Source organism: Bacillus rossius, chromosome 1 (genome assembly GCF_032445375.1).
Source record: "Bacillus rossius redtenbacheri isolate Brsri chromosome 1, Brsri_v3, whole genome shotgun sequence".
NCBI lineage: Eukaryota > Metazoa > Arthropoda > Insecta > Phasmatodea > Bacillidae > Bacillus > Bacillus rossius.
Window position 1 is genome coordinate 317024089 of NC_086330.1, and position 25404 is coordinate 317049492.

The 25404-nt window shown below is 35.2% G+C and overlaps 1 protein-coding gene across 1 annotated transcript in view; it reads left to right on the forward strand.

Moving 5' to 3' along the window:
* The first annotated feature begins 12232 nt into the window (after nucleotides 1–12232).
* The window catches only part of LOC134527972 (rap guanine nucleotide exchange factor 6-like), a 760364-nt gene continuing 747192 nt past the window's right edge, over nucleotides 12233–25404 (forward strand). The window contains exon 1 of the mRNA XM_063361085.1: nucleotides 12233–12366. The gene's annotated coding sequence lies outside the window, so the exon portion shown is untranslated. The remainder of the gene's footprint in view (nucleotides 12367–25404) is intronic.

A 25404-nucleotide genomic window follows, 5' to 3' on the forward strand; every position in this document is an offset into this window, starting at 1 on the left:
ATGTTCCTTTTATTAATTTTATAATTTTTAAATTACAATGCCTCTACTATTTTGTTTTATCTGAACTATCATTTGTAATAACACCATGCAGTAAAATTTACTTAAATGCTATAAATTTCTTTATTATGTTTAGTTGAAAAAGTGATTGCCCAAATTAAAAAATGTTTTTGAAAAATGCTTTTTGTAATAGGTGCAATTATTGTTATTGAAAATAATAGTTGATTAGATTAAATAAACTAGTTTACTTTGACGTCGACCAGGGCCTCAAGCCTGATGTGCCTCGTCCGCTTCAGCCCCTTCTCCTATCCACACTATTGCCTCAGCGCATTCGAATGTCCTGCCAACATGTGTGTGTGCTGGTCTGCCCCGCAAGAGGTGCGCATAGAATCTGTCCCAAATACCCCTATTATTAATTAAGTAAATATGCAATTGTCATTTCTCACTTTTAATATTAACCTCCTGAGGGTATATGTTTTCAGACTAGCATGTAAGGACGGAGCCACGCCATGAACAACACTTTCGGAACGTGCCCTCACACGGTGGCAGTTTGCATTTGAAAATTACCTGAATTTAAAAGCAATGTTAATTCATAATAATTAATTGTAAATTATTATTAAGCACATGAAGGGTTGTACTGTGCTACTTTGTTCTTTATTGGAATTGTTTGCCACTAACTGTAATTCCGAGGCTTTCTGTCGCTATGACACCCTGACCAAAGCCCAGTGTCTCATCCATTGCCTGGAGTAAAAAGCAGCCATCCCACCTCAAATATTTCATCACTTGGTATTAACTGATCCTCTAACGTCCGTCGACTTAATTACTACTTTAAATAACTTTTTTTTTTCTGTTTCCTAGGGGCCTGCTTCGTGTGGCCGACATTTTAACGTAACAATTTAAATTCTTTTTAGGACCTTTCAAACGTAATTATGCGACTTATTCTTGACCAGGTTACTGGGTGCCCTGGTCCGTAACTAAGCAGAAGGAACTGCAGTTGGATTTATTACAGTTTAATTATGTATGGACTTATTGTTGAGTGTTTTCTCGAGTGATAATCTGCGTAAATAAAAACCCTTACCACCAAACCGTGAGTACTTTGTCTACCAACCTCGTGTACCTCTGCATAGGGAAGAGGCATGTGGGATGCCCAAAGAGCCCACCGGCAATCACTGTCCAATTAAGTACTAGCATGCCCACTGCTGAGAGTGAGCTGGAAGATAAGGTTTCAACACAGTATAGGGGGATTTGAGCCTAGCACACACAGGCCACGTTTACGCTCCAGGGACAGTCGCAAGCTGGGTCCACGTGGTGGCGCCCTAGTACACGATCAATCCACGACCTAATTAATAACGTAAATTCCCCAGACATCAACTAATGCCACTGAATTTAATTTAAATTACCGTTCAAAACAAGAAGTGTCAGATATGAAGTCCAAAGAATAAATATTTAAGAAATCCCATTGGCTCTAGTTTTTCAGACGTAAATTAAAATTGTAGTGAACAATTTCAAAAGAAATTTAAATAAAGATAAATGCTATATTAATTTTATAAAATTCTTTGGACAGTAAACAAAGACTAAATTTTGAAATTATATGGTAGTTTTGAGTTAAGAGAAATGTTAAGTAATTTAAAAAAATTAAGCACTTGTACATTATTAGATATAGTTTTATTGTGAAGTTGTAAGCATGTTGTCCCTTCTAAAAACATAGACTATACATAACTACTTGTTACTTTTATCTTGGGTAATATGTGATTTGGAACTTCTTTAAAAAAAGTAATAAAAACAAAAACTGGCTTTTGTATTCACTTTTCTTCGCTAGATATGTGTACCAAATATTACCAATTAGTTTTTGCAGAAGATTGAGGTACAGCATTTGTACATTTGTACAAATGTTAAAATATGTATATTTGCAGCAGCAATACATGTCCGTATTAGTAGGCTGATTGTGTAAATGTGTGTAGAGTGAGATAAAGTAGCAATAAACTATTCCTGCAAGAACCTTTACATCTTCAAAAATGAACATAGAATGGGTACTGCAACCATGCTTGTAGTAATAAAGGACCAGGAGAGGTAGTTGTGATAAGGCAGTGCACGTGCATGCATTCCAGGGGACCTGGTTTCAAACCCAATGCCAGCCATCCTTATTTAGGTTTCAGTGGATACTTGAAATGGTTCTGTACAGTAAGCCATGGCTAATTCCTTGGCCAGTTTCCTTGAACAGTGTTGTAGAGTTTATCCGTTCTAATGACCTTGCTGTTTACAAGGCATTAGATGGGATTAGGCCTCGCCATCTTGCAATTTCAAATATTTTGATACTGCTTGCAATAAAAATATACATGCTAAAAAAAATTTAATTGACATGACATATTAGTTGCTTATTGAATTTAACACTTGTGAACTGGGGTGATTATCAGGATATTTGTCATTGCCTGTATGAAATAATAAGTTATTTCCTCACTGCGATCACAGACTAGAATTTGTTAGTATATATGTGGTTTCAACAAGGTGTAGAAAGTCTGTTAGATTTGATATATGCCTTGACATGCCAAAATGTTGGGATAAATGGTTCAAAATTATAAATATAGTAAAAAGATGGAAAAATCCAAGGTGGCGGGGCTTAATCCCCCCTTAATCACTTAAAAAAGAAGGAGAAAGTATATCATGAAAGGAAGTAGAACCAAAAATAACAAACAATTTTAATTTGAAGTACACTTGCACAGTTTTCTGTACAATAATTGGCCCTATTTTTTTTAAATAAGTTAATTAATTTTACATAAGTTGAAAAAAGATTGATAACGTAGATACAACTTTATTATTCACAGCCATTCACATTAAAACAGTGCAGATATGCTTGATAATATGCATTTTATGAATATATAAATTGAGCAGGACTACAGATGTCAATAATGATACAAGTAAAAAGGTTAATTTTATAAGAAAACACCATTTTTACCATTTTTTTTAATACATCATCTGTGGTGGTCCCACAATGATAATGACTTATGTAAGTCAAGGAACATGGAAAAATTTGGATAACATTTATTATCAACTGCTTCGCCAAAATCTTCTAAGCATGACTGGCTCCTTGGCATGAAACAAAACAAATTAATGATTAGAAAATTCTATAACAAACACCAAAACAGGCTAGTAAATATCTGTTAACCCAAGGGCTTATAGAATAAAAAAAATAATAACTGAATTTTATCTCAAACCTGCACTGTGTTCAAAGTGTTATCACTGAACTTAATTATAGTTAGAATACTGACAGGCTGTCTCAACTTTAATTAAAATCTTCCACGTTTGTATTTCTTTACCTCAGAGACATGACACCATGTCCACTTTTGGGAAAAATGCATTTTAAACCATAATCTTAACCACCATTTGATGTTCTTTCTCGTATCAAACAACAACAAAGATCTACAATATACATTAAAAATTTTAATATTTTGGATAGAAAATAGTTGAGTAAATAAGTGAAGTACTATTTACAATTCTTTCAACTGTCCTCATGAAAAGTATATGGTTTATGGTTTAGTGTCAGATACAGATTAATCAACTTGTGATTCTTTAGCAAACAAGCCTTTTAAGCACTGGTTGAGAAGTTTATGTTAACACGTCTGGTATCTTAAATAGAGTTAATGCCTCGTTACTCTTTTGGTTTTTATTTAAAGCTTTAAGTAACAAATTATTTCAACTCTGCTGAGAAAACACTAGCTTTGCACACTCACTGACTACTAAACTCCAGCAAGCAGATCTTGGTTTTAGCTGGCTTTTTTCTCGCCTTAACAATGTAACTCAGTTTCTGCTTGCGACTAACCCAGCTGCTGTGGAGGAATAATTCGTAGTGAACTTGTCCATAATCATGTAGTAGAGTTGATCCTCTGAGGGCGAGTGGTTCAGACTAATTGAATGGGGTCATGGACAGGGGCGCAACAACAAGGGGGGGGGGGGGGGGGGGGGGAAACGGTATTTTGTCCCCCCTCTGAAACCTTGAAGTGGGGGCAAATAAAGTGCTGTGAAATCAATTTTTAGATAATAAAACTGCTTAAATAGCACAATTTTCCACCTTGAAATACAAATTTTCCCGTGGGAGGACCCCCGGACCCCCCACTTCAATAAGGGGGATCGATGATTCTTTATAAAAAGGTATCTTGCCCCTCCCCCCCCCCCCCCCCCTTGGAAATTTAGTTGTTGCGCCCCTGGTCATGGATGCACTCATGTCTCCCCTGAGACATGCCTTCAACTTGTGGCTCTCTGCTGGTTGAACTAGAGAAGCGAGAAGCTGATACGTGCAATGGACATAACCATGAGTTTCACCAGGATATGTCTCCAGATTTGGATTCAACAGCTACATTCTTGAAAACCAGATTCGAATCAGTGACTCCCTGGTAGGGCGGTGGGCCAAATTTGCCTCTGTGACAACATATTAAGTGGCAGTATCCTAAAATTCTTACCCTCTTTGTGTTGTGTGTTCCAGAAATTATTTTAAGTTATACTAGCCAGATTATCCAATTCTGTAATTCTGTTCAGTAAAGTATTGAATAGTTTTCTCCCTATACGAAGGATCCTTATTTGAAATGGTGGTGTGTTGTGTGGGTCAGATGATAACAGCTCAAGTATTATAATTGTGGTGGGTATCTTTGTTTCTCTGTGTTTTGTATTTAGGGGGGGGGGGGGGGGGGATTAATTTTCTATATATGTATTAATTTGTAAAAGTGAGTACTTATTTGTAATATTTTATTTTTTGTCTACAGCTAGATAAGTTTCTAAATCCTTCGTTCACTCATTCACAAACGCAAGTGTAATGTATTAATAGCATACTGTAGGTGGGTCTGTTGCCCCCCCCCCCTCCTCCCCGCGACCATGGGGCGCGAATCATTAATTTGGTACATTCCTTGGCGTATTAGCGGCTGCGCCTTGTTACCCTCCTTCCCCTGCTTCTTTCCTCGGCGCTGCGTGGAGTGGCATAACTAGGACGTCATTGTTCTGGGAGTTTCAGCTGTCAAGTCGATCCTGATGATGCGATACCATTCCAGAAGGTGGCTGATGTGTATAAAAACTGCGACTCCAGCCTTAGAGGCAGTGAGTGAAGAGGGCGAGAGACCTCTTGTCGAGCGAACACGGGCCAAAGCGACGGCTTAGTGTGCTGAGAAAGTGCATCGTAACTATGCTGTGTGCGATGAACGAGTGAGTAGTGTTAGGCAGTGTGTTAAAACAGAAGTGTGAGGTAAAAGATGAGCAGTAAGGAAAGCCACTGTCGAGTCAAGTTCAAATGGGGAGAGTAAACTGTGGACTAAATGAAGAGCGATTAATTTGTGGACAAGACATTTTAAGTGTTGTAATGTAATTAATCGTGCAAGTAGTAGTTAATAATAAAAACTATAATAATTGGGCTATCCCTTTCAAACTGGTTTTTCCCACTCTTAACAGTATTATGCTTACCTGTTGGTTGCCGTTGGACGAATTTTACGTAGTTGTATCGGATAATTACATATTAAGCTGGTATTGCACTTTAAAAGTTCTTTGATTGATATTTTGTAAAAGATTTGGGGGGGGGGGAATGTGACAGTTATAACTCAACTTAAATGAAAGTGAAAATGAATCATAGTTAGCATCTTCATCCTATTTTTTAACATAAGATTTTGAGTAACAGGTGACGTCGGTGGCCACAGTTGATTATTTTTCCTGACCTAACTTAAAGCTAAAGAGTAATGTGTGAGCGAGGTCCGGCTTAGGGAAGGACTTGGTGCATCTTAGGCCTAAAGCCTAAATTCCTAATCATGTTGGACACACCATGCATGAAAGGTTGCAAGCAATCGTGTGCTTTGTTTTGATATTGACCACCCATGGCAGCAAATTTTCGTCATGACCAACTCCCCATCGTACCTACTCCAGACTTATTCTCGCTGAAGTGGGCCAAGGTACACCCTGCATAGACAGGATAACCCTAGGCTTGTCATGCGGGGTGCGATATGGCATGCATTCAAAGCAAGCAGGATAAATGAAGGACAAGAGGATGGTCCGTTAGACGGCCAGAAAAGCTCTACCATGTAAGGGGCGAGGGAGAGGATGCATCAAATGGCCCGCATTATTTTTTATTTTGGGTCAATTGAGTACCAAGGGCCGCTTTTGTGGCCCTGGTGATGGGCAAGAATCTTGCATTCTACAACCGGAGAAGTTAGTTTTAGTTCTCTGAATATGCTGTCTGCCGAAAAATAAATATATTATAATTATTTCACTTATCACTTGGCACCTATGCAGGCTAATTAATGTAAGTTTACATTTAGCTACAAGTAAAGCAAGGTGAGATAAATGTGTTTTTACGGTATAGTTTATTCTTGTCGGTAGACGATTTTTAACAGGGTGTCTACAGGTCATGAAAGCCAAAAAAATGTAGCCCTAACGGCGCTGGAAGTCACATAATTTTAATATCCAGCATTCTCTTGAAATCTTGCTTCTATAATTTTTTTTAAACTTTAGTTTATAACCACGTTAAACATAAACAGTTAAGAGAATGCCCACTTAGATCATGTGAAAATTATTTTTAGCTTTGCGACTTAAAAATCGATACGTCCCTGCAAATAGTAATATTTAGTAGATTATTATGCTTAATATTTGCTTATACATGCAGAGAATCCGAGATACGAATAATATTTGTAAGAAAATTTCATCAATAGGTCCTGAAAAAAAAATGTACGCCAGGAATTTTTTTTGACATATTGTATAATGAACTCACTCTCATATAGGTACCTTACTTCTTTGTACGTAACTAAAATAATTGACATGTGTATATGTACGGTGCAATAAAATAAGGGGACTACATCCACTGTTTCTTACCCAGTGCTCTGTGTTTTATTTCTACCATTTTGAACTTTTTAGTGTCTCAAAATAACCATTCCAACGTGTTAAAAACATCCTGCAAGTCTGCGCCTCTTCGTGTACCGTATGTCAGATTTGAATGTTCCCAACACTAGGTGCTCCATCTCTGCCGCTTGCCGACCAAGTGTTCTACTTCAAGAATATTTAATCCAGCAGTGCTGTCTTATGGGTGTCAGAGCCTATAGAAACTGGCAGCCTGATACGGCGTGTGGCACATCTTGTTTTTGATTAATATCGGTAAGATGAACGCTACTGGCCTGAATCAATCCAGTGAATGTCAAATTGTCATTCATGTCTGCTAATCGCTGACTGAGAAAGAGCAAATTTTAAAGATCGTACAAAGGAAAAGGCTCGAAACTATAGCTCTTATGGCACAAAATAAATACAGTATACTTTATATTAATAACTCTCCTCTTGCACATACCGTTTGTTTCATTATTACTATCATGATCATCATCACAATTTTTAAAATGAGATAAGTATCAAACATGTTTAATTCAGCTACTAACGGAAGTAGGCGGGTGCATAGAACTGTTACGAATCAGTCGATGTAGTTACGAATTTTTCTCAATAACGCTTTTAAGACTGGTTCAGAATTTACGATTATAAGATTAGTTTTGGCAAATATTTTTAATTTAGTTTTTGCGTAGAACAGTGCGCACTTGTTTGGTGATTTCAAGGAGAAAAGTTGATCCGCTTACGCCTCGCATGTTGAAGACGGTATTAAGTGTGTTGATTACCTACTTCTAAATTCGCGATAGCCAGTGATTTGTATGATTATTTCAAGAAAATGAGTATACTTTAGTGTTTAACCTTAAATTATTAAAATATTCTGTTAATGTGAAAAAAAAAAGTTTCCATGGTTTTTCTGATAGTGTTTTTACATACAAATTTCACGTGTTAGATACTAATTACTTTTCTTGAATATTGGCATCTCTGCGGGTGTATTCGTATTACTGAGGCGAGTTGATAAGTTCGATGCTCGCAAGTGCTTCTAACGCAGTATTGCCTCTAATTGCGAGGCTCTGAACTGGCGCAATCTTCTCGTGCATAGAACAACCATGGCATTTGTGATGTAACCATAACATTACAGGACGGAGAAATGAAGATAAAGATTCAATGTAAGTCTTTTCATCAACTTTCATGAATCTGCACTGGGTGTTTCAAGGCTGAAAATGATTATGAAAACGCGTTTTTAGCAATTTTCACTCTTATATAAATACACTTTAAAAACGAAACCTGAACACAGAACTATTCGTTAACTACAATGGCGGTTCCGTGGCTACAGTCCTGCACAGAAGCTTCTTGAGCAAAAAAAAAAAAAACGCAACTCGGCCTACGACTTAATTTTACTATCAAAATATTTAAACAGCATATACGAAATCATGAACACAGACTATGTTTAGGTTTGCGTATTTGTATCGTCTCCTCGCAGTCTTCTTGTGAGGACAGGCAATGCTGCTGTCAGGCCTATGGGTGCGTTTCAGATGTAATTCATTTGGACAGCGCGTACTGCGTAGTACAACTAAAGAAACCCCGAGAGCACAGGGTGTTCTGCGTGAACACTTCACTGCTTACTCTCGATGATCCATTGCGTTCAGCCGCCAACGTTTCATCCAACTAACCGACCGATACACAATGATGCGCATGTTCGTCATAATATCCTTCCCCGTGGATGCTGCCTACTGACTAGAAGTCAACAAGTTTGATAAAAATGTATCTTATATAGGTAGATTAGATCGACGAGCATATAATTTAAGTACATATAACTCATAAAACTCAAATTTGTTTTCGCTCATATACGTAATATACGTAATTTTCAGATTCACCGTACGTTATTAATGACACTTATATGTCTCGGTTAATTTTCCTATTAAATATAAAACTTATAATGTATTCAAAAACAAGTTAAAATATAATGAAAACAGCTAAATAAATAAAACAAACTTAAAAAAATATTTTAAGGTAGTTACAGTTTCCGGCAATACCTTACAAACATTTTGGAGGTTATTTTTTCATCCGTCCGTCCATTGAAAGTTAAAGCTTGGGAAGTTTTTGACGGACAGACGGATAGAATTTTCCGCGGCTTCTGATTGGCTGCAGATTACGTGATTGACGGACAGACGTGACGGATCATCTGAGTCCAGCTTTAGTATTGTGTTGTCCGTGGTGGCTCAGCAATGCGAGGAAAAATCAGTGAAAATATTTGAGCGTGGCATTGATCATGTTATTACTTTATCTGAAAGCAATATTAGATTGTAAATACTGCATTTTCAAATATTATTCCAGCTATTTTTATCTCATGGGAATTCCTTCTGACTCAAGCCTCTCTGGACACGTTTTTTTTTTTTTTACATAGCTCCTATAAGCAGGGAAACAATTTTTACAATAGTAAATTTCAAGCAGTGTTTGTTGTGACATTTCATAATTTGGTGATCTGAGGTGGGTAAATGACATCAGTTTCCACGTGTATTCATTTTCTAGAGGTAAAAGCACAAAATTACTTTAAAAGAATATAAATGTATTCTCCAAAGTGGCTAACAGCTGCAGTAAGCAGGGTAGACATTGCAAATCTGTCTAAAAACTGGGGAAGGATGCTAGAGAACGATCAAGCTTTAAGGACTTTTATTGTAGTTTGTAAATATTCACAACTACATTTAAACTTTACAGAAATAATTGCAATAATTATATTTGAACTGTTGAAGTTTTTCTAATGATTTAAACGTATATCTTCATTTAAAAATTTCGAATTTATTTAAGTGGTAACTGAGCAAAACTTTAATTTGCAAGAGGAAATAAAGGCGTGCATAAAAGCTTTGACTACGAACTGTTCCCCCTCTCTCCTTCCATCCCTACACCCCTTCAAAGTTGGAGCAGTAATTTTGTACATATACGTAATTGCAATATAAAATTAACTGCAAAAAGGTTTCGTGCATTAAGTAGGATATTGTTATTTATTAATACCTATATCCACCATGCTCTCAAGCATCTCGTAAGTCAAATTAATAATCATTACAAACATAATGCTGATAGTTTTATCCATTTTAATGCTAGAATCGCAATAGCGCGACACCCATTCACTTTTGACATCTGTGACGTCAGTGCGATTAAAATTCGCGGGTGGGACTTTACTGAAATGCGGGTCTGCATTTTGTTTTAGAATAATGATTATACTTAAATTATTTATATAATTTTTGTTAAGGTTTTACTTACTAAATTTATCTGTGAAATCTTTGAAAGATGTTCACGCGCTGTGATATTTTTGCAATAATGTTTAAGTTGAATAAAACATATTATTTGTAATAAAAATGTAGATTAAAAACCTCAGTTATTCATTGCCGTCTTTGTATGGTTTATATGTAGGTAATAGCCAAAAACCTTTAATATAAAATCGTTTGTTTTTTGTTTGTCGCTCGAGTAAAAACTGCGTGTTCACAACAACGCGACACATCGCGCCCTTCGCGCTATTAGGCCCTCGTTGCCAAGGTGGGTTGTAATGTTTCCATGCCATTGTCTGTAATTTAGGTCAGTTGCCGCTGATGTTTTCCTGTTGACGTTACATATTACGTTTTGTTGCAAATGTTGTCGCCAGATTTACGCTTCAAACTATCTTATATTTATAGAGTCAGGCAATTTTCACTAATTGCACTGTAATCATTTACTTTAAGTTTGGTTTTTGTGTTTCTGCAACTGATATTGTCACTTAACTTCAATAATCGCACTTATAAAATAATTCTTTTTAAAATTTTGAATTTGACGAAACCCAAAAACCAAACATGGCGGTTGCATACTACTTACTAAAGATTAGTATCGTTGCGTCTGTTGTAAAATGAGGATCACAGAAGATGTGGATAACATTACAGAGCTGACAGTCATGTGTTCATCATAATACTTGAGTTCTGTAAGCCTACCTGAGCACACTTCGCCTGTATGCACTAGGAACCGAACGGAAATGCAAAATATTTTTCGGTAACGCACTTCTATGAAGGACTTAAAATGGTGATGATCTAATTTCATATTGAGGTGTAAGAAGTAAAGATTTTCATGCATTTCCGTGTACATCTGACAATTTTGCCCATCAAATAATTCTTACCTAGAAAAAAGAAACGGCAGTGAAGACACGGTTTAACTCTTTTAGTTGTCACTGTTCAAAAATATTACCTAATAATACATAAGTAATTAAATGTTTGTAACGGCAAGCGTAATAGCTATTTTCGTAATAAGACAATTTTTTTTAGAAATCTTAAGTAGTTTCATATGATGCGTTAAGACCTGAAACTGTACACTTATTATAATGGCCAAGTCTTAACTTAACTGCTTGGTAACTTAGTCTTTTTTTTAAACTGATTTAAGTTCTGCCAAATGACTTGATACCACTTACAGCGTGTACAATTAATTAAAATTTTCCAAAAACGAACACGTTAACACATTACGTATATTAAAATTCCTTAATAAACTCTGCATGTATTGGGTCAAAAACAACCAGACTAGAAAAAAAACCAAATGAGATCAAAAGAGTAATATAAATAAAATGAAATATTTTTCGGAATCCAAATGTTTTACCTCTCGCCTTTGCATTTTAATGTAAATAAAAACTCAATGCATTCTAAAATACAAACATTAAAATAAAACATGCTTTGAATAAAATAATAAATAGGTACCTACCTAAGGAATACCTACATTGCGAATGGCTGTCACTAGACACAGAAGTTCGATGTTTGAACAGAAATTAAAATGCTGTCCTGCGTGATTACAGAAAGCACAGGAGTGAACTTCAATGTAAAGTAGGCTACATAAATTATTTTTAATGGAGCCTACGTTCCTATAATATTTTTAAATTAGTGTTAGTTATTAAAAGAAAAGAGCTGAAAATGTTAAGTTCTTGTAATCTAATATATAGACGCGAACGTACCCATTAAAAATAAAATGCCAGCCAGAATACCTAATTGAACTGCAAACAAAACATCCAGGGGTAAAATTGCATGGTATATATATATTGATGGTTATTTCAATACTATCTTTGAGGAAGAAGTCTTGTTACATTCGAAATCTGTTAATTTTTTATCCCTAAAGTTAAATTTAATTTTAAATAGTTGCGTGTAATTAATTTTGATTATGTTTCTTTTATATTAAATGGGGAAAACAAATATATTACCACGAATATTTCAGCCTCGTAACTGTCAGAGGCGCAGCTCTCTTGAACATTGCTATGTTGGTAGTATTCCGTGGTTAGTTGTTCCACGGCTGTTGGAGCGCATGCGCAGAAATACAAAGGAGTGGCAGGTGTTCCGCTAGCTTGTGCTGCCATCTCCTGTAGAGCGGCGGCACTAGTACAAAGTTCCGTTAAGTTTTACTGGATGCAGACAGTTGACGCTTCGGCGCGTGTGGTACTGTGTTTGTAGAGTGGTGCTCATAATATTTGCGTTTGTTTACATCAGTCAGTGAATAAGTGGATTTTTAAAAACATCATTTGGATACTTCAATTCAGAGGTATGTTCATTTTTCTGACTTAGCATGATATAAATCTGCTTTCTTTTAGATGCCACATGACAGTTGAATTTGCCTATCGGATGCACATGTTCACCTCGTGAAATAAAAAAGTTATAAGACTATTTTGTACAAGACATACTTAAATGTAATCCTACTATCAATTTTAAAATTTTTAGTTCTAAATGACAATCATTTAATTAATAATAGCCCATATATTACATAGTTAAAATATTAATTTTGATTTGATATGAAAACTTTCAATGTACGTTAAAGTAAATCGTTTTGTTAATTTTAGTGAATATATATTTATATTTTAATAACAATTATAATTCAGTTTTGAATGTTGTACATATAATAAAGTCATCACAGATATTTGTTATTAACGGAAGTTAACACCTCAATTTCTCAAGTTAACTTATGTTGGTACGAGGACCAAAAATTATCTACATCATCGTACACCTGGCTCGGTGCTGGTCGTAGGTAGGTAGTACCTACTTACGTGCGTATACGATGTCAAGAGGCCGAATTTTGTTAGTAAGAATTGTATTTGCATTTCAGTTTGTATGTGAACAAACCACATGAATAAAAGTTTCTCACGTTGAAATTCATGCGCAGTGCCGTGGGATTGTGGGGTGGGAGACGGAGTCTACTTTTTTTTTATAGGCCTTGCGTGTGGTGGGTGCCCTAGCACTCCCTTGTGTTTTTTTTTGTGCGTCATTTCCGGTACCGTTGCCGCCTGGCAGGTGTGATGTAAATTCATGCGAGGACTGGCAGTTAGAGACAGTTGTTCGATTCGTAGATCCAGAAATAACGGTGTAAAAATATAATTTGTGTGAGTGTTTTGGACTGCACATCGTACTAAGGATGCGCATGGTCGCTATTTCACAATATTTGCGCCCTTCTCTTCAGTAAAATTAATTAATATGTACTTATTTACATTTTACCCTGTGTGACAGATTTTGCGAGTGGAAGATAATGTCTACTTTAAAGTGTTCGGTACCTACTTAGAATGTTTATATAACTTACGTTGTTAATTTTTAGTTGTTTATTTTGGCTTTATTGGAAATATTAAATTAACAAATATATTTCGAGAGGGTTACACTGACCAATGTTCACTCAGTTCAAAGATTTGATATAGACTTCGATGAGCGTTATTTAAGTTCCCCGCGTAAAACGTCGTTGTAGACAAGAGACACAGCTTACAGATAAAGATTACATACTATTTACTGGCTCGATATGCAGTATTTACCCACCCATCGCTATTGGCAGTTGAATGTGCGTTCGAACTGCCCTACTTTCAGTACATAAGCCACGAATACAGCGCATTTTCCTTCAGCTGGTGTCCTTTGAATCAGGAGCTGCAGCAGATTAGTTTGATTTATTTGTCATTTTAAAATAACACGAAGTTTTCTCTGTTTCATTGGGTAGAAACGTAGCCTTGAAGCACATATGAATCTGCTTTACCTTAATGATAGGCCTACAGCTGTCACGACGCCCCCTGGAGTACTCTGAGCCGGTATTAAACAGAACAGAAGAAGCGTTGACCTTATCACGTGCATCGCGATTCAAAGTGTCCGGCCGTGGCAGCAACCAGTCATCACGCTTGGAATATCTGGGTCTAGCGCGGAGCAAACAAAACATATGTGCGAAATAGTCGTGGTCAGAGCTATATAGACTTAACGGGCAGGAATAATCAAGTACTTTGTCAACACTGTAATTTTTTCGTATCATTATAAAATAACGTTCGCAGTTATACTCGGTTCGGATTCTTACCCGGGTATTTATGCTTTGTGTTGTCCTAGTACCTCCAATAGTTAAAGTTATTTATAAACCGTTCCCTGAATAGCTTTCCAGTATTGACTGCGCACCTTAATAATCATAATAAAACAAAATAGTCAAATTATTTATCATTCGATTATATTTTCAATGGTTAAAAAAATATTCTTGAATGAAACATAAATTAAAATGTAAAATTATGTGCCAATTTTTTTAATAACTGCTTAGTATTATTTCGAAAAACATATTTGATACATGCAAAAATAACCATAGCCACGTGTTGTACAAAATTACAATATCTGTCTTGTAGTATTCTAAACTATTTTCTGGAAACTGGTTTCCAATGTAATTTTTGTAAAAGTCTGAATCTGCCTCGTCCATGGTATAGCTCAACTTCAAGAGACTGCGACTCATTCACCCGACTCTTGCCAACAAATGACACGACAGACATAATAAAGATATATAAGCCTTGTTACCTACCGTACGTGTTCTTGTGCGCACAGAAACTCGACGCGTGCCTGCAGTACCTCATAAACGTTAATTTTCAAATTATTCCTAAATTTACTCAGTGATCAAGGTGGCTTAAAGTGATAGAGTTACTCGTTGTTAAACACTAAAGTATGTACGTACTAACAGTTTCTGCCCAGCCCCGTGGCGATGTAGGTTTTTACATTTATATTTTACTGCTACAGTATTTCCGTAATACTTCGGGGTACCTCCTTCCCTCAACAAGCTCCAATTATGGGCACTGGGAAGCAGTGGCGCACGTGGAAATTCTTCTTGGAGTGTCCGGAGAAAAGACAGCACAAATTAACATAAGGTTAGATAAGTCTTACACTGAGCCAATTGAATATTGAGGGCTATTAAGAAACAGTACACATTTAAGAATTTTACGCGTGCATTCTAAGGATTAAATAGCTGTCACCATGAATTTGTTGTGGATTTTTTAGGTATAAAAGAAAACTTGAAGCTCATATTATACATCTCCTCGTTGATGGCTGGACTTCAATGCTCTTGACATGCCCTTGGCAACCCTGGGCCATTATAACCAAGGAGAAGTTGTTACCCGGTCACGCGTCACCCACAAATGATGCGGCCTTGTTATCGACAAATGAGCATTCTAAAAAAAAGTACCGATTGCACACAGGCGATGAGTCTAACCTGGAGTGAAATCAATCCGCGAAACAGTATGATATCTCACGAGACAGCAGACGCAATGAATAACGTCACACTCAGTTTAAGGCTGCTGGCCATCGTGTTTCGGGGTCCTTAGGGAAGGGTCAGGACCTGCTGGGCAGCGGCAGTGAGGAACGCGCCTTAATCCATTGACGCATTGCGAGCAAGGCCGTGCCGTCAGTGGATGGCCGGGGGAGGGGTCCAAGGCAAGCAAGAGCAAGCAAGCAAGCATGTCCTATGGGGGCCCTCTCCCCCAATGTCATCGTTCCTTACATTTATATTTATATTAAATTAAGTAAATAAAACATCACCTCTAAAATCAAATAATCTTTTCCGTTAAGAAAAAAACATCGCACGAGACTTTTTTTATTTGAAATATTCCGTTTTTTGATCGTGATTATTTGGTGTATATATATATATATATATATATATATATATATATATATATATATATATTTTGCAACTTAGCAAATCTTTGCTGTAGCATTTTCCGTGGTACATAATTTAAAGTCTCGACCCTTGTAAAGATCGGTCGATCCCCTGATAGCGAGCTGCGAACACGCAGGCTCGTAGCGCCGACCCCAGGTGGAGCGAGTCGCGCCGGGCCCTCGCGGCTGCGCGCGGCTCCGCGAGCTGAACCGGATGCGCCAACAAAGAGGGCCGCGGGAGAATCCCACGGGACAATTGTCTGCGCGCTGCCCCTTGCTTCTCGATCCGCCGCCCGCGTGCGAACATCCAGCCGTGCACATTATCACCGCATCATCTTATTGGCGTGGTTTCCAGTTCGGATACACTTGCCGTGTTGGATTATTATTATTATTATTTACTCATTTTGTTGTTGTTGCTGATTCCAGGTATTTGTGAAGAAATATATATATTTTTTTTAGTAAATTTAGGTAACTACACATAAATATTTTTTATACCTTTACAAAAGATTCCTTTGAAAACCAGTTGCCAAGAAATAGTTTGTAATTCTTTAGGATAAATATTACAACTTTGTACAACACATGGCTAAGGTAATTTATGCATAGGCACATGAAATACGTTTTTCGAGATAATACTGAGTGAGTATTTGTTATGAAAATTGATGCGTAATTTTAAATTTTATTTGAAGTTACATGTATTCATATTTTTTTAAAAACCACATAAAAGATATTCGAATATTCCATAATTTGACTTTATTTTGTTTTATTATGCTTACTAATCTATTCAGGGAACGAATTCCAAATAACACTATCTATTGGAGGTACTGGCACGATACAAAGTATAAATTCTCGGGTAAGATCCGAACCCAATATCATTACTGCGAATACTATTTTTAATGATGCAGTTGTTTTCCTGTAATTGTACAAATTTACAAATATCTGTAATTTTACGTGAGTACTTCTGTTAAGCTGTAGGTACATGATACTCATTTAGTGTATATAACATATTTTATAGTTAAGACTGGACAAATTCACATATTTTCAACTTTTAGGATAGACTCCACAGTCTTCGGGACGTGTGTGACATCTAGCTTGGGATTTGATATTTATTTGAGGATTTGTCATTCGCCCAAATTCCACCAATTAAGCTATATGCCAGTAATGTTACCATATTGAAGTTATGGATATATGAATTTTAGCCTGTCGCTAAATCGATCGAGGCATTTTTCCGGTGGAATAACTTTGAATTTCTATCTGAATTAGTTTGCAAGTTTACAACAAACATTGTACGAGCGGCACCCTAGTCGGACTCGTATTTTTTCGATTTGTTAAATAACCTTCTTTCCTATATGTATACCTCCGAAGTTTAAACGATTTGAATTCAATTTTAAATCTTAATGTATCACGGTGCTTGGCAGTACCTACTATCCTCTAAACATCAGTAATTTTTATTTCCCATTATTTTTTAAGACCAGACACCATTATTTCGCAAATCCGTTTCAGTCAGTTGCGGCCCTGAACTATGCGGGGCCCTGGGCAATTTTATTTTTTGGAATACTTATATTTTGGAGAGGGGCCATGCCGGAGGGCTTCTGGGATAGCCCGCCAGGGAAAATGCGGATTTTGGCCTGACCATATAGACAATTTAAATAGTAATTTCTTTGAGATATGTATTTATTTATTTATTTATTTATCGTCTTTATTGGTGGCGAAGTTAAGGCGGTACGCCTTTTCTTACACTTAACCACTTTTCTGCAATTACATCAGATAGTGGATGTAATGTTTTTAAGCCAACATGAAAATTAAATTTTGACGATGGCTTTAATAATTTATCTTGAGAAATAATAAATATTTATAATTTCCTGAAAAATTATACTCAGGTTAGTTTTATAAATATAAATTTATTATTACAAAATAAAAATGACCAGCACATTAAAATACATGCTAATGACATTTTTCATTCATCCTTTTCCAATGATGTCCATATTTTTCACAGAAAATAAGGAAAGTGAAAATGAAAGGGCTGGCGCGGGGCCCTGCTAAGTCGCGGGTTCCTGGGCTGTTGCCCGGCTTGCCCTTGATTTCACCCCAGGCTAGACTCAACTTCATATATTTACATAATTAGGCCTCTTTAGAATGCTCATTAGTAGATAACAGACCATTTACTCTGGCGGGTTTCATGTGATTGAATAACCAGTACTTCTCCTTGTCTATAACTTGCTCAGGGTCGTCAAGAACGTGCCAAGAGCATTGTGTCCAATCATCAGCGTGTTTTAAGTTTACTTTGCTTCCCGATGAATCTGCGAAGTCATCGTGCCTTGTACTGACGGTTTGGTCTCACACTTCATATTGGCTACTTCATTTTCTTGTCTTTGCTATAATTTAAAGGCTTTTCCTGTAAATTCATCAGTATAGTTTTCTTGAATTTTATGTTTTGTCTCAAATTTTCTGAACAGATTTTGACTAAATATGTTTTATATAATAGCGTTAAGACGACACGCGAGTGTTCATAATTAAGTTCAGTTGCGTACCATTGCACATCTCGTAAATGCTGTTTAGTAAATATCTGGTGAGAAAATTTGTAACCCAACAACAAATTCAAAAGAGCCACTTAAAATGTTTCTGCTCTGCCTTTCCGCTAGTCTTTGTTCGTGAAGGAAAGGGGGGAAGGCCGTGGGCAGCTAGACAGGCGAGGATGAGCTGTAAAATCAGCGGGTGTTCTGAAAATGAGGATTGGGAAGGTTTCGACATTCTTACAATGATAAGGGTAAAGTGTTCGAAGGTGTACTGGAAGCGAGAGGGAGAAAAGGTTCCTTTCTTCTATTCCAGGAAACAAAGGTTTCAACAACGAAAATATTTGTCCAAAGCTAAATATTTGCACAGTCGTAGAATCTACTATGCTTACGAACATATCGAAAGTTTACCACTGTAGACTTCGTGCGTAACGTACTCTCCATAAACTTACCACAATAATTTATAAAAGCTATTACACACATAAATGTTGAAATAATCCCTAATGTTAATATTAAAGGTGGGATATAAATCGATTAACTAATGGAATGAGTTTTTTCATCTCAGCCAAGGACATAAAAAACCTGATTAAATTATAAATAAAGGGTCCGACGTCATAATCACACAAACAAAAATTGTTGCATATTTCTTAACTTTAAAATTACATATGGTTCAAGAGGCTAACGTAGTTTGTCGCAGCGCTAGAGCGTTCCGAGCGTAGCAGTGTTGTGTGTACGGGCTACAGCGGCAGGTGCTGGGGCGACTTTCGCTCCCACGAATTCGAGACTTTTTAGTTTCTGGAAATTTTTACCAAGACGTAAATTTAGTAAAGTGGCAATATCAACATTTTCTAGTGACGTGTGAAAAATGTATCTCCGCAAACTTTGTGCGTTATACAGAAAACGTGCAGTTAAGTCCTAAATAATATCTTCTTGAACGCTCCACAATATTGCACTTCGTAAACTTTATTATGATATAGTAGACCTTCAGTAAACCAAACCATAATTAAATATAAATTTTTTCTACATGATAAATTTAAAAAAAACTTTACAATATGTTTTATTAATTATGCAATATAAAATAATATTAGAAAAAATAATTTCATTCAAATTTAGGTACGAGGAATGAAAATATATATTACATAAACTTGAAGACCCCGACGTAAAAAAATGCCTAAATACACGATGTTGCATATTTCTCAAGCTTAAAATTTGCATATTTGTTGTGATACGGTACAATTGATATGATCGCAGAAGCGTTCCGAGCGCGGTAGTGTACCGTACTGTGGCGCTCGGGCTGGGATGGTTTTCACTGTTAGGAAATAAAAAGGAAAATTATCCTAAGGATGAATTTTTGTGTAGTGGCAGTATAAACGTTTCTTAGTAACTTATCTAAAGTTTACCGCCGTAAACCATGTGCGTCAACCAAAAATGTTCAGTTAAGTCCTAAATGATAATTTTTTTGCATCGATCCACAAAAATGTCATTCGTAAATGTAATATATAGGCCTAAATGGTAGAACTCTCATTATGAAAACCAAAATAATCGAAAAAATATGTATTGCCGTTCATGGTACTAGTGATAGATGTAACATAATTTCTAAATCTTATCACTAATAGACAATTTAAATCATTAAAGTTAAGGAAAACTAATTGTATTATATTTTATGGAAATATAAATAAAATTACTTAAAATTGGAGAGACCGACGTAAATGTTTCTTAAATAAACGTTTTGCACATTTATTATGCTTTCGTTTGGTACATTTGTTGAGTATGTACAATTATTGATCTGACCGCTGAAGTGTTCCGAGAGCGGCAGTGTGTACTGTACCGCGGCGGTGTTGAAGTCGCTGGCTGGGGCATGATGGGTTTCGCTCTAAGGAAACAAAAGTTTTTAATGTATGGAAAATTATCCCAAGGCTTAACTTGTACAGTGGCAGTCGCTTCTTAGTAACTTATCAAAAGTTTACCGCCGCAAACCGTGTACGTCACGCCGGAAACGTGCAGTTAATTCCTGAATGGTAATTTCTTGCAACGATCCACAAAATGCTTTTCGTAAAGGCGATTTATGTAGGTTAATTGTTTTTATTATGTATTGTAAGCATATCACATTACACCAGAATAAAAATATTTTCTTATAAATAGAAATAATAATAATTCATGAGAATTTTTTGTTTGATTTCTAATTGACCATGTAGCCTGGGTAAATTACAAAACGACTGCCTACGTTACGAAAGTGATAGTATGAGTTAGTAACTTTCAGATTATACCTTTTTGTTAATCAGTATGTGTATTAATTTAAGTAGTTAGATTTTTAAATCATGATTTTAATCTTCAATTTATTTTTCCGTGATAATTTAAATACTGACATATGCTTTATCCAAAATGTGATGTCATGTTTGAGCCCTAGAGTATATGGCTTTAAAATTATTAGTGATTCCGTTCTCCCATTCCAAACAAATGGATACCAGCCAAATTAAAAATGAACACTTAAAATCGTGCTTTATAATAAAGAAAGCATACCTGAGATTTGTATATATTAAAAAATATATTTTTACGTATATAATTATTTAACTTGGATTTTAGGATGTTATTGTTGACAAGTTCTAAAAATTTAGTTCAATGCAATTTTATTGAGCCATATTAAAAATCCTTCACAAGAGAAAAATTATTAAAATTATATTTTACACGCGTTAAGTTAACTCAGATATACTAAATCGAATAAACTTAATACATTTTCAGCATTTTCTAAACAAAATTAATTCACCAACTTGTGAGCTTGGCCATGAAGTCGCGTGTAATGCACGTCACGCAGGCTGGCTGCGACCGGAGCACCGCCACATGCCGACACACACTCCGGCGCCCAGGCTGCTCTAGCGTTACAACTAATTGCGCTAGACTCTTTATAATTATATCGCCTTAAAGCTTAAGGAATAAGCAAAAACTTTTACTAAGATGATTTTCACGTTTGGCCCTTCATTGCATATAAATCATAATTTTATTTCCAGGGCTGATTAAAAAAACATCAATAATTTTAACGATTTTTATTTCATCTTGAGTGTTCAACTTTGTATTTATTTTTACATAGTTTTGTTGAAAAACGCTCGGTTTTATTTTGATGGCCTTATAGAAAGTCTACGGTAGAAACTGTGTTTATAGGTAAACATTTTAATGGATGCTGTAAGATGCTGTCAAAAAGGACTTTACTGCATGTTTTCGGAGTGACGCACAAGGTGTACGGCGGTAAACTTTTGGCATGTTATTAAGAATATTCGACTCTATCACTGTACAAAAATTCAGCTTTGGACAAATTTTTTCGGGGTTTGGGCCTCTTTAGGTCTTCGGTTCCTGGACTTTTTTTTTACTTCCGTGAATCAGAAGTAGCCAACAATAACTTTTTGCAGTGTTCCACAATAATGCATGCCATAAACGTAATTATTATAGTCGGCCTTCAGTAAACCGAACCAAAATAATCTACAAAAATTATTCTACGCGAAATAATTAAAAACTTTTCAGTATGTTGTACTAAATATGTAATATTCAATAATATTGGGAAAAAAATTTCACTTAAATTTACAAAGAATGAAAATATAGATTACATAAACATGAAAAGCACGACGTGAAAATCACTTGAGCAAACGTTATTCCATATTTCTTACACTTTAAAATGGCACTTTTTGAAGTGTCTGACACAGCCGATCCTATCGTCGAAGTGTTCCGGGCGTCGTAGTGTGTACTGTAGGCTAATGAGGCGTTGTCGAAGTCGCTCGGGCTGAGGTGATTTTTCGCTCTTAGGATTCAAAGGTTTTTAATATATGAAACATTATCCCTAAGATGAACTTTTGTACAATGGCAGAATCTTTCTTAGTAACACACCAAAAGTTTACAGCCACAAACCTAGTGCGTCACACCGAAAACAAGTGCTAAATTATAATTTCATGCAACGATCACACAAAAATGCATTTTGTAAATGCGATTTTAATAGTACACTCTCAGTATGGACACTAAGATAATCTAGAAATATTACTATAGACGTAAATAGTGTAAAAAAAGTTAAAAAGTTTTAAAATCATCATAGACAATGAAAATCAATAAAGTTAGGAAATAATACTTTTTTTGTGTGTGTACTGGAATCAAAATACAAATTACATAAACGTGAAGGGCCCATCGTAAAAATTATTTAAGCAAGTGTTATTGCAAGTTTTTTAAACTTTAAATGGTGTATTTGTTAAGAGTCTGCAAGAATCGATTGGATCGCTAGAGAGGTGGGATCGCTGCGTGTGTGCTTGCTATACATGAAGCTGTGCTACTGTCGTTTGGGTTGAAGCGTGTAAATATCAGGAAATAAAGATCTGACTAAATAGGTAAAAAATCACTAGTAAATTGCTTCAGTTAAGTATTTTAAATAGATGCAAAGCGCGTATGTTTATTCATAACATTACACTAGAACAACAATATTTCCTTATAAAAGATCCAAAATTTCAATCGCGCTATGAGCACTCTCTTGAAGTGTTTTGTTTTCTAATACACCGCGTAGCTGGGGTAAATTAGAATAGAATACGTTACTATAGCAATAGTATGCGTCAATAATTTTAATATTATACATATTTGTTAATTAGTATCGTAATGTTATTAATTTAAGTAGTTAGTTTTTAAAATCATGGTTTTTATTTTTCAATACAGGTATTTTTTATGCATTAACAAATTTCGTTAGAGTTTTTTTCATGAAGGGATCAAAAATCTCTCTTTCAATTTTATTATGACCCTGTCCTAGCTTCCTATCCGATGGAGAATATGTATTTCCTGTTGAAGGAAACTATGTATAAAAATAAGGCATTTCATTTGTATTTTCGTAAACCACCATTAAATCTGTATAACAATGTTCTGGTTTATATTTGAATGACCCTCGTACTTTTACACTTTTTAAGTGATGTTATTCTCATTAAATAAATATTCTATAGGTTGTATTTTTTTTTGCATAGATGGTTGTCTAAGTCTAATTTCTTTAAACATATTGGTTGCCAACTGTATATGGGAACACATATTTGCATACGAATGAAAACTTGTAAGTTAAAAGAAAATGTTAGTGACTACTTAGTGGCATTCTTATTATTCATCAAAGAGAAAATGGCTAAACTATATTAAGGTGTTACAACTATCAAAATGTTTGAGAACATTTACATAATAATCTGTAGACTATTAATCAAAGTGAGATTTTGTCGTTCACGCAGCGCGGAGACAAAAAGGTCTATGGCCAATTATCTCCACTTTTAATCATTACTAAATTACGATTATAATGTTATTTTGTACATCTCTACGATGTAGGTAAGTAAAATGAAGTAAGTCTGTTCCGAATTTTGGCGAAACTTTTAAACTATCTTTAGAAAACCTTCCCCCCTCGTACCGTATTAAAGTGTATAAAAGTGTAGCTGAAAATCTTACAACCAGAAAATCTTACAATCTTAAAACTCTTATATAATATAGAACTAAAGTCACATATATCTATAATTTTTTTAATCAAAAACGGAGTTATGTCAACGCAGTGTAAGTTCTTTTGGTCTGCTTTAGATTACTCATTTTTTTATTGCTTCAGGTCTATTTATAAAGGCTAACAATGCTTTACAAAACCCACTAACTTACTGCCTGATTTTGTTTACTTAAAAACAAGAGTTAAATAGATTACACAGGTTCATCGTTGGACATATATCAGCACTATGGGTGTAAAAATGTTAAGAGAATCGTTAATTTACAAGGCAACTTACACCAATTTATACTATCAGCCTCCATTTGGTGTAAAACTACACGATGTTTTCTTAATTTTGCGAAAGAAATGTCGTCTAATAGGCGCACAGGTATAGAAGTGAGTTAGTTTACAATGCTAATATATATATATATTTTTTTTAAATTCATACTGTTTGTGTAAAATTACACACACCCCGTTGGGGAATTATTATCACAAAATAACGTGTTATTTTACTTTAGGTTAATGGAGTTTTACTAAGTAATTGTGTGTTGTATAACTTTCAGAAGATTTAATTTACTGGGCAAATTTGTAATTTTACATTAATGTTGAGTATTTAGGTGTAAATTTACACAAAGCAGTAGTATTTTTGCACAAGGAATGTGTAAAAATACACATTTTATGTGTTTTTGTTTACGAAGTAGGGGAGAGGGGGGCACATTTCAACAAATTTTATTGTATAATATTTTTAAATTAAACATTTTATTTTTTATCTTAGTAATTAGCATCATTAGTTTTAATAGTATGTTGAGCAGCTTGTTAATTTTTACTGCAGTCTCTAATCTCAACTATGAGGTTATATTTTATATTTTATGAACCGCTTACCTTTGTTGAAATGTACCCCTACCATGGGGCACATTTCAACAGGTGGTGGGGTACCTTTCAACAAATAAATAATATTTGTTTTTACTTTCAAATCAATAAAACATTTATTGGAATAAGTCAAATAAGCTAATATATGTATAACAATATACAAATGCAACAAAATAAAAAATAAAAATAAAATTAATAGATATGGTTAAATCATCTTATTCACTTAAAGCATAACATTATGTTATACATTATTTTATTGTTAACTGAAGGTAAGTTTACAGCAAATTCCATAGAAGAAATGGCTCGAGATGTTCCTCCACTCATGGTTGGCTGCGGGAGTTTCATCATAATGTCACTTCTGTCAAAAATGTAATATCGTCTTATTCGGGGAAATAAAATTTCTACGAGTCTTTATTCCTTTGTATGAGTCTAACTTTGTAATTGTTTTCTTCTTGGTCTTCTACTTGCCCTACAAATAGGACTTTGTACTTCTTTCCTGCAAAATAAACTAGCACAAAATCATTTATTTGAATTACTGTATCATTATTTTCCAAATATACATTTTCTTCAAACTCTGATGTGGAAATCAAAAGTTGATCTATATATCTTTACAATCAGACTCGTCTTGCAAAAGAATTTCACTACTTTCACTATCACAAGATTCATCATTGTAACATTTTCTTGCAGGCTTGTGTTTTCCAGTTCTGATTATTTTCTCTAATTACATTTTCTTCGTGACTAATTTTGACTTCTTTTGTAACCTTTTCATTGTTTCCTCTTCAACTCTGTTTTTTTTCCAGTAAGTATTGATTACTTC